We start from the raw sequence: 9647 nt of genomic DNA on the forward strand, positions 1-9647 counted from the left end.
CAGATTGTAAAAGCAGATCTACCTTGTTCAGATTTGCTCAGTTAGAAAATTAAGTGACATCAAGCCTAACCTTTTTAAATATGAGAATTACCAAAATAGCATTCTTATTACTTGCTACCATCTTACCTCAGACTGTCCATTTTTATAAGCTAAGCAGCACATTGTTAATTTTTGCCTGGGAAAGTGCCAAGGAAGATTTAAATATGAAAGGAAATGATGCTCGTTCGGCAAGTAGGATTCTCTTACTAATTTATTATTAGCAATACATAAATATCCTGCTACGCTTTGAAAAACCTTAGGATGCCCTTAACTTTAGTCTGTCTCAAGTCTTGGTATTTTCTGGCAAATTGATACCCTGCAGAGTACCATTTGTGAGAGTAGGGGTATTCATTCCAATGTCTGGCCCAAATTCTGAGCAGGTTCAAAGAGACATCTCTGTTGCTTGCGGGACACCGTATGCTACTGGATGCCCAATAGAGATCAGGCATGTTCACCTGTCTGGTTCTGAAAACCAGGCTCTCGTGCTTGCTACATGCCTGTCTAACTTGGATATTTTGTCAGTTTTAAGTTTATTGTACTGCATAAAAACTAATCACAAAATGTTACTATTTCAAAAGTGGTTTGGAGTGGCTAATAATGCCATGAGTGAGCAAACAGCTGTTTGAAAAAAAACTTAGTTTTTTCTAAGACCAAGGAAAAGCCTCTGATACATATTTTCCATGTAAAATTAATTAGGTCAGTGTAATATAAAAAACAAGGACCCAGAAGTCATGCAGTGATTTGTGCTCAATCTTAACTCTGCCCTCCATCTCTCTCTTAAAAAAATGTCTTGGAAGCTGCTTCCTTCCTGTTTGCACTTCTCTCTTACTCTCTCTGCCCTTTAATTCTCTCCCTCTCTCCTCGGTTTTGCTACACTGTGTTTAAACATTAAGGGATTTTATCCTGCTATTAGAGTTTATCCTGTTAGTAGAGTTTATATGCAGGTACCAGCTTCTTTCACACCACATGCATGTACCCTCTTTCATGTGTCCTAGTACGTGACATATGTGTTCCTTATCTGATAACTGAGATCACTGGGTCATTGTGGACCCAGAAGTGCTTGTTCATCTCCAGTGGGCTGATGATGGGGAATCAGCTGAGTAATACCAAAAAAATTTATATTCTTTGTAGCCCTCATGCAGCACACTTTTGAGATTCCTTTGAGAAAGAAGGCAAAGAAATCACACTGCTGACCTGGGCCATTGCTCCTGTACTGCCCAGGAGACTGATACCTCACTCTAAGGTGTATAAAAAAAAAAAAAAAAGCACAAACTTAAGAAGTCCTGAAGTCTTTTAGAAACTGTGGTGTTTCTGGCTTGTTCTTTCCCCTCTCCTGGTTACGTATAACCCACTTTTAAAGCCTTACATCTTATTTCTCTTACCAGTATATCTGGTTTCTGCTTACAAGCATGAAAATTCCTTATGCCTTTTCCTACCACAAATCTTTTTTGCAGTAATCCCTTGTAAAATATGATCAGAATACCATTTAGCTTTTTGTTACGTAAATGTAATGTATTGAGACTTGCTCTATGTACCTCAACCCCTTTTCTAAAAAGGGAGAATACTTGGCCAGCTATAAGGTCAGCCTGGAGTTTTCTGCACTTTATTTTTGAGTACTGCTTGCTTCCCCACATGATGTCTGTATAGCTTTTATTTTTTATGGCACTTGAACAATTAGGCTGTGTTTTTACCCTGACCAGCTTATAAACTATTAGGAATACCACAAGCCAAGCATGACAAAATTCCAGACCATATATTAAGGTATAAACACAAGGCAGTAGAAAGTTCAATTCCAATTTTTTGAGTTCTGATTCTGAGGGTACCAATCATTACTGTTTGTATGAATTGCCATTTGATTTATGTAAGAAATGATAAATTGGCTCTTCCAGGTTGTGCAGCTTGATCTGGAAGTTTGCCTGCAGACTTTGGTCCAGACCTAATCCATCTAAGTACCTGACTTTAACCAAGTCTTTAACTCTAATGAGCCTTTCATAGAAACATTTCCATTGTATTTTTGTTAGTTTCTGTGAATTCTATCTATATATCTTGTTTGGGTAAGTGGTATCAGGGAAAAAACTGTGTGCCTTTGTGCAAACTCCTTGGGAAAGGACTATGTCTTTCTGTCCTGTAAAATAAAAAGCACTGTTAATGTAAGGTATCAAGCAACTTGAATATAAAAGGGTGGAATAAATTAGCAAGGAATATTTTGCTGCTTTGGGGAAAGAGGAAGAATCAGTGATGGGCTTATAAAGGAAGGAGTATGCTGTTAAAAAGATGGTTCATAATTTGGGGGGGGGAGTGTGGTGTGGCAGCAGCACTGAATGCGAGGCTGACTGTGTGTTGGGGGACATGTGCGCTGATACGCTGGGCTGTGGGACAGATGCTGTGTTCTAGCAAAGTGGGAGGAAGGGGAGTAAAACCGTGCAGAGCAAATGCAGCACCCGGCGTGATCTTTAGAGGAGCTGCAAACTGCTTCATAAACCCTTGGATATCAGTGGTGCAAAGGCCTTGGGAAATACTGTAGTGGCAGATCACCCCAAGAACAAAAGCTGCACGCTTCTGCTAAATATCCGTGGAAGTGTATGTCACTGTCTCCTGCAGCACTGTGGCAATGGATGAGTGCTTATCCATTCAGCCAGGGAGAGAGAGGAACTTACACAGAGATTTACTTCTGATATGTGGTCAGACAAACATGATTTCTAATTATGTTAAATTTCCTGGGGGTATATATTTACCTTGAGCTACTTAAGCTTCTTAGTTAGGGTTTTTCATGGCCAGTTATAAGAACAGAAAAGCTGTAAAGAAGATTGTTTAAAATTCAATTTATGATTGTTCATATTGAGAATGGGGCTTAGGAACAGCTTTGGAATAGTTTTGCAAATCTTTTTCCTACTCAAATTAATCTTTCAGAGTGAAACCAAACAAGACCATTTCAATCCAGAAAGAATTTTGCTGTGAAAGTGGTAATTTTAAAAAGTGGACTAAATTGAACTTATAACTCTAATTTAGCAGTAAATATAATGAAATTGAGTACAGCTGTAATTGTTCCTCTGTTAATTAAACAAGTTATTTTATAAATGGTGCATAAAATAATTTCTGGGTACTTAAACTGAGACTGAAGCCAAGTCAGAGTTGGAATGAAGGATGCCTTTCATTAAGACATAAAATTTAAGTTGTAGTGTAAACTGAAGGAGAAAAATCTATGCCACAGTATCAAATACCTAGTGTCAAGAGCAGATAAGTGGCAGACGAAAACACTTTAAAGATGAACAGCACAGACTTATTGGCAGGGACAAAAATCCTTAGACATCAGATTAGAAAGCTGAATACTAAAAGAAGAAAGTAAACAAATAAAACCCTCCCAAAATTACAACATCATAAATTCACTGAAAGCAAGGAGATATGCCAAATGCTAAAATACTCATTTCAATGTTTCATCACCATTTCTTGTGGTTATTTCATTGCAACATGCTTCTTTTTCAATCTTACAAAGCGATAAACTATCACATTAAATATCCAATACAAGCATTTCAATATTCAAAAAATCCCAAACCCAAGTTTTCTTGAAGTCTGTTCTGGATAAAAACTTAATAAGCAAACTTGCTCATATAAAAGTGCTGGAGGTGTTTGTGTGTGGTTTTTTTAAAAACATTACTTAAAGGTGTAATTACCTGTGCTGCCAGAGTTAACATTCACCCATTATTTTCCATTTTAAGATGTTGTATTCCATTTTGATTCCATACATTTCCATTCTACCATTGTTCTATACTTTAATTGGTTGGAGTTGTTTTTTCCATGCTTACCCTATTTTTCAGACTGAAATATCTTGTCAAATTTCAGCAAACACTGCTTTTCAGAATAAGATTATGAGAAAACATGAAAATCAGATATTCTTTTCTTTTTTAAACAACCATGAAACAGAAATTAGGGAAAAGTCAGAAGAAGCAACTGTGATAAAATATCAAGTCCTCAGAAATACTTATTTTGCCACAGGCAAAATTGGACACCTACATTGATGAAAACTAATGATTTTTATCATTAATTTCTTGTTCTCATTTCACATCTGTAATTGGCATGTTGCTTACTAGGATGCTATGAACAGAAACTCACTTAGATGACATAGTAATGTTTTTTACATTAGGAAAATAATTTTGCCTTCAAAGAGAAGTTGAAGTAGTAAAAAAATTGAAAAATAGGGAAACATTCTGAAAAATCAAATTGTTCCAATATGTATTCTGTTTCTTCCATCTGAATCCAATGGATAAAATCACAAATAATTTGAGAGCGGGACATAATGTATATGTATATGACCAAATAGAAGAATTTTTTGCATGGATAATTTGAATTACAGCATTTAATAACTTCTGAATGCTCGAAAATTCAGCCTTGCCTATCCTTTTAGGTAGTATACATCTCCATACTTCCTAGCTGTTATATGTTCTCATTTGAAGTCTTGTATTCCTATAAATGGTTTAAAACAGCTAGTATCCAGTGAGATGTGCAGATCAGTCAGGAAGCACTTAGGTAACTGAAAATGAAGATTATGACAGAGGCTTCATCTGTTACTGTCATCCATAATGGTTTTTTGTTTGTTTGGATGTGTTAGTGAATCCTTGTCACCAACAAAACTCAGGAGAAAAAAAAAAAATAAATCTGTTTATTCATTTTGTATGAATTGCAACAACATATAAATCATGAAGGCTTGGGTTCCTGATCCTTTCATACAGTCCAGACTACCTTTTAATTGAGTATAATGTTATGTGCATCTGACCGATTTTAATAGTGATGTGGACCATTTCACCTGCTTTTGCTAATTGTACAGCATCCCTAGAACAGCTGCACTATCTGCTGTCGAGATTAACGTACATAAAGGTAACATTTTACTCTTCTAGCTGCTAACATACATTAAAATGGGCGATGTTAATTCAGGTAGTCATTAACTAAAACAGGTCACAAATAATTACAGGTTGCTACTGAGTCCCACTAATCTCAAGTCCATCTCCAAACTCTGTCCTAACAGGCAACAATTTTCCATCTCCGTATCTGCAGAATGGATGCTCTGATGCATATGTCTCTGAAGCATACCTTGAGGCTACAAATGCTTTTCCACAAATGAAATGGCACAAGGCAAAGCTCCCAAACAATGCCGTGGAAACTGCAGTAACTTACAACTAGGGAGCAACCCAAGGCACAGCTAGTTCACAGATCTAGACAGTGTCCTTCAGAGTGGGATTTAACATGAGCTTCCATGATGAAAATTAGCTGTCTACATGCTAGGGGAAAAAAGGGTCCCTTTAAAATCTGGACCTGTAACAAACACAGGATAGCTTTTCATCATTAAATATTAGTGGGGGCAAGAGAAGTGGGTGGCATTTTACCTGAACGGTGGAAGTATATTATTTACCTTGTCTACAGTATGTTTATTTACAGAGTACGTTACTCTTTGTCCCCACCCTGAATGAAAAAGTGAAGAAACATTTAAAAAGGTGAAAATGAGAAACTGATCTGCCTGTCAGTACTTTATATGTTATAAGAAAATTAGTAAATTTTTGATCCTGTGGTCATTAAGATATATTTGTACTAAAATAATTAGAAGAGTTTATGTTTGCTCTGACTCACCATATTTTCACTCTTACTGGTCTGCAGTTGTTCAGATTTTTGTGACACATTTTTCCAGGGAGAAACTACGAATATATTGCTGTCCAAGACAGTGTGTGTATATGTATATGTGAAGAGGAGGAGAAATAACCTTTCATTTCTAAATAAGGAGTAAAAATCATACCCCAGCTTTTTCACTGACAACAGCTGAGAAAAAATTTAAGTTCTTTCCTTTTATTTGCAGCAATACTTAAAAATAGATCTGCAAATGCAGACTGGAAACTCTTCTTTTCAAAAAAAGAAAACACATCACAATATGGACAAATCAATTTCAATTGCTTCTTGTCCTGATAAACAGTGCTAAACCTCAAGATGTCTTAGGTAAAGATTCAAAATCAGGAAATGAAAAACCGAACAAGAAAATGCTAAGGTCAGACAGGATCAGCCTTTTCTTATCCCTTTTCTTTCATACTGTTCAGAAGTATATAGAAGGGGATGAAATGTGTTGATGCTGGACTGTATCATTAGTCTGTTATTTACAATTTCAGCCTAGAAGCTGTGGAAAATACTTTATCACTTGATCTTCAGACTAGTATTTGTAACTCGTCAGCCTCTCCATTTTATGAGCATTTATAATGCAACTGCATTGGGAAGCCCTAGAGCAATGTAGTTAAGCTCTATTGAACTCTATGGAAGTTTAAAGATAAGGGAGTTATTTCTGTCAAAGCTAACATGAAAAAATATATTTGCTGCTTCATAATTGCCAAATAGTGGCAAAAAAGCTTTTTTTCATTGTTGTTTACTTTTTTCTACTCTTGCAATCAGAATATAGTCTTGCATAAACAAGGGCTATAAAACGTGAATACTTGGGGCACTCTCGTCTCAAGGGTATGTTGTCCTTGCAGATTATGTGGCTTTTGTTGCACATTTCCTGTTAGTGTTAAAAACTCACAACTGAAATGCTTCACATGAATGTTAGTGCATCCCCCGTCTCTTAGTAGTTGGTCATGCAAAGAGGGTTGGTGAGTATGAACAATCAGAGTAAAGGCTTCACTTGGATCAGTACTCCTAAAAAGCATTGATCCTGCTCTCTTTTTAGAGATCTGAGAAAAATGTCATAATTTCTGGAAGCTTTTCCAGATAGGTTCTTTCCAGTGGATTTTTTTTTTTTTAAAAGAGATGTACTTGCTTTTGGAAGGGATTTTTTTCTTTTCCTCTTCTCCATAACTGAATCATCTCTCAAGGGGAGACTCTATCACAGACTGAAAATCTGTCATATGGAATGACAAAATATTGTGGCAGCAGAATGTTCAGTGAACACTGATGTGGGGGATTACAGACTGGCAGAGGGAACAGTTTTTCTAAGACAAAGGAACTTCCAGAACTGACCCTGTCAATGAGTATCTGAAGGCAAAAGTACTTGATTCACTCTAAAGATGAACCGGAATTCTTCTCAAAAGGAAAAGTAAAAAAGGTATATGCTACTTCTCCGAAGAAGAGATGGAGATGTAAATTCTGGAAATGCAATACAAAAAGAACTAGCTGTGGGTTTTTTATAAGTCTGCTTTGTGCATATTACTTTGTCAAAATTAAACTGGGTCGTTTATCCAAAGGAGAATAATGATCATCTTTGAGATCTCCAATGAAGTGTTAATCAGATGTTTAGAGGTTGCCTCTTGGCTAGGCTCTTAGAACACAAGGAGAAACACCATATCAAAAGTTCTTAGTACAAATGACAAATCTAGTTTCTTCCCAGTCCCGCCACAGGAATTGAGATCTTAGGCTTTTGAAAATATGGAATGGACTAATTGGGAGCTTGTGACAAACTGCTGTGGGTTCTTCTGAACGCGGGAACTCTCTGAAGTAATTTGCTTCATGGGATTTCTTAAAGAATAGCAATCACACAAAGATAAATTGCTGTGCCCAGGCTCCTCAGCTACCAGGTTCTGTGAAGCTTGTGTGGACAGTGCACATGCCCTCTTTTTACCCTTCAACAGCCTTGGAGAGATTTACTGAAATACCACACACAGTGAGAATAATACATAGAAATGCAGTGCCTGGGTGGTAGGAAGTGTCCTTGAAGTTGTCCTTCGTTCAAGTCAGGCAAAATCTGTGAACAAATGAAAATGTTTTACAAAATCCAAGACAGCTAACATAGCTGCAGAGGTATATAAGGACCCAAATAACAGGGAAGAAGAAAATGGTATCTAATCTATGTTTGTAGCCAAGTCCAAACCCGGCAAAATCTGTAGGATCTGACAGGGTAGATTCTTCCCTTCATCTGTGGGGGCCTCAGTGTTCATCCACACTTCAGGGTTCAGTCATAAAGGAAGAACTTGGATTGAAGAAGTGTGTTAGCTTTTTAAACCTCTCCCCCTGCTCTTCTGGAATGGACATAGGAATGAATTCCATTTTCTTCATAAGTGTTTTGATCCTCCACCGGTTCAGGAGACTTTATTTTCTCTGTATTGACAACTAAGTGGATTTCTACCTTTGGAAATGCTTCTACCTTCTTAGTAGAGAAGATGCAGTTTAAATTATGTGATAAATCTGATCCGTTTCCCACATGGGAAAGCTAATCCCGATCTCTCTATAAAGCTTTTTATTGTACTGAGCTTTATATTTCATAGCTCCATGTAATCAAGAACTATCCTCTGTATCTTAAATTAATTCATGTGAGTAGCTCTTTACTGAAGCGCAGAAGTGGCACTAATCAAATACTTTGGGGTGAGTGATCTTGAAACCTGTCTTAGAGGAATACTATGACAGGACTGTTCACTGTGAGCTTTGTTTTGCCTGTCAGTGATCCAGGCATTTAAAAGTCTCTTACTGCATTTGGGTGCTGAATTATTACAGGAAAAACATGCATTATTAATGTTTAGGTCTAGCTTTCACCTGGAAAAGATACTTTCCAAAAAGCAGTGTAAAGAAAATATTTCATAGTTGTGTTTGTATTACTCAGATCTGTTGAGGAACATAGTTCTTCCATTACTTTAATGTATGGTCTGGGAAGACTCTGACTTTCTCTTTCACATTGCAAAAATCCACTTTCCAGCTGAGGATTTTCAAAAACCGGTTGTCAAGAAGTCATTGTTGTGTCATTTCTTTGTTTGATGATAGCTATAAATTGACATTTTAAATAGCTATAAATTGACATTTAAAATAGATCTCCAGGAACTTCTGATGTAGAATAAAATAAATTCAGTCCTTGGGAACAAGAAAGGTTTTCAGAAAGGTGTAGCCTGCAACTGCAAGCAGGCTTCAACCCATTCCTTTTTTGGTTTCTGTTCTATTATTGTTAATTTTTCTCTCCTTTAAACTTACAGAATCTCTGCCACTACATCTGGCGTATATGCCAGGAGGGCAAGCATGGAGCTTTTACCTAATGTAAACACTGTCCTCGAAGCTAAGTCCCACCCAATGCAACAACACGGCTTATGAAATCATGCAGGCCTTTGCTTTGTTATGCACTATCATTTCAGAGAATGCCTGGCAAAGAGGGATTTCTCTTTATAATATTCAAACTCGAGAAGTGACATAAACAAAGCTCTTCTTCTGCTTGCTGCAACCATAGCTGTAATCTTCCTTTTTTAAAATTTTTCCCTCCTTTTTTCCCCTCTTCCCTTTCCCTCTCCCCTTCCCCTTCCCTTTTACTCTTCTTCCCCTTCCCCTTTTTTTCATTTCCCATTTTCCTTTTTATTCTTCATCATGGTATCATTCATCAACCAGATTCCACTTCAGAGCAGTTACAGCATCACGTTATGAACTCAAGGTCAGCAAAACTGTAATTCAGACACTCTTCATTTTACACTGTTTCAGTGCAAAATTATGAAGAATTCTTGACAAGGTCTGCACATGCATATCATTCCTTCTAAAACGAAGAACGGAAATATGCTGCTTGATGAAACGCTGCATATCAGTTCCTACAGAATCCAAGTGGCAAAGAAAGCAGTCCCTTGTTATGCAAAATCCATGTTTGTAAACAGTGTTCTGCTTTAAATTGATTTTAA

This window comes from Athene noctua, chromosome 10 (genome assembly GCF_965140245.1).
Source record: "Athene noctua chromosome 10, bAthNoc1.hap1.1, whole genome shotgun sequence".
Lineage (NCBI taxonomy): Eukaryota > Metazoa > Chordata > Aves > Strigiformes > Strigidae > Athene > Athene noctua.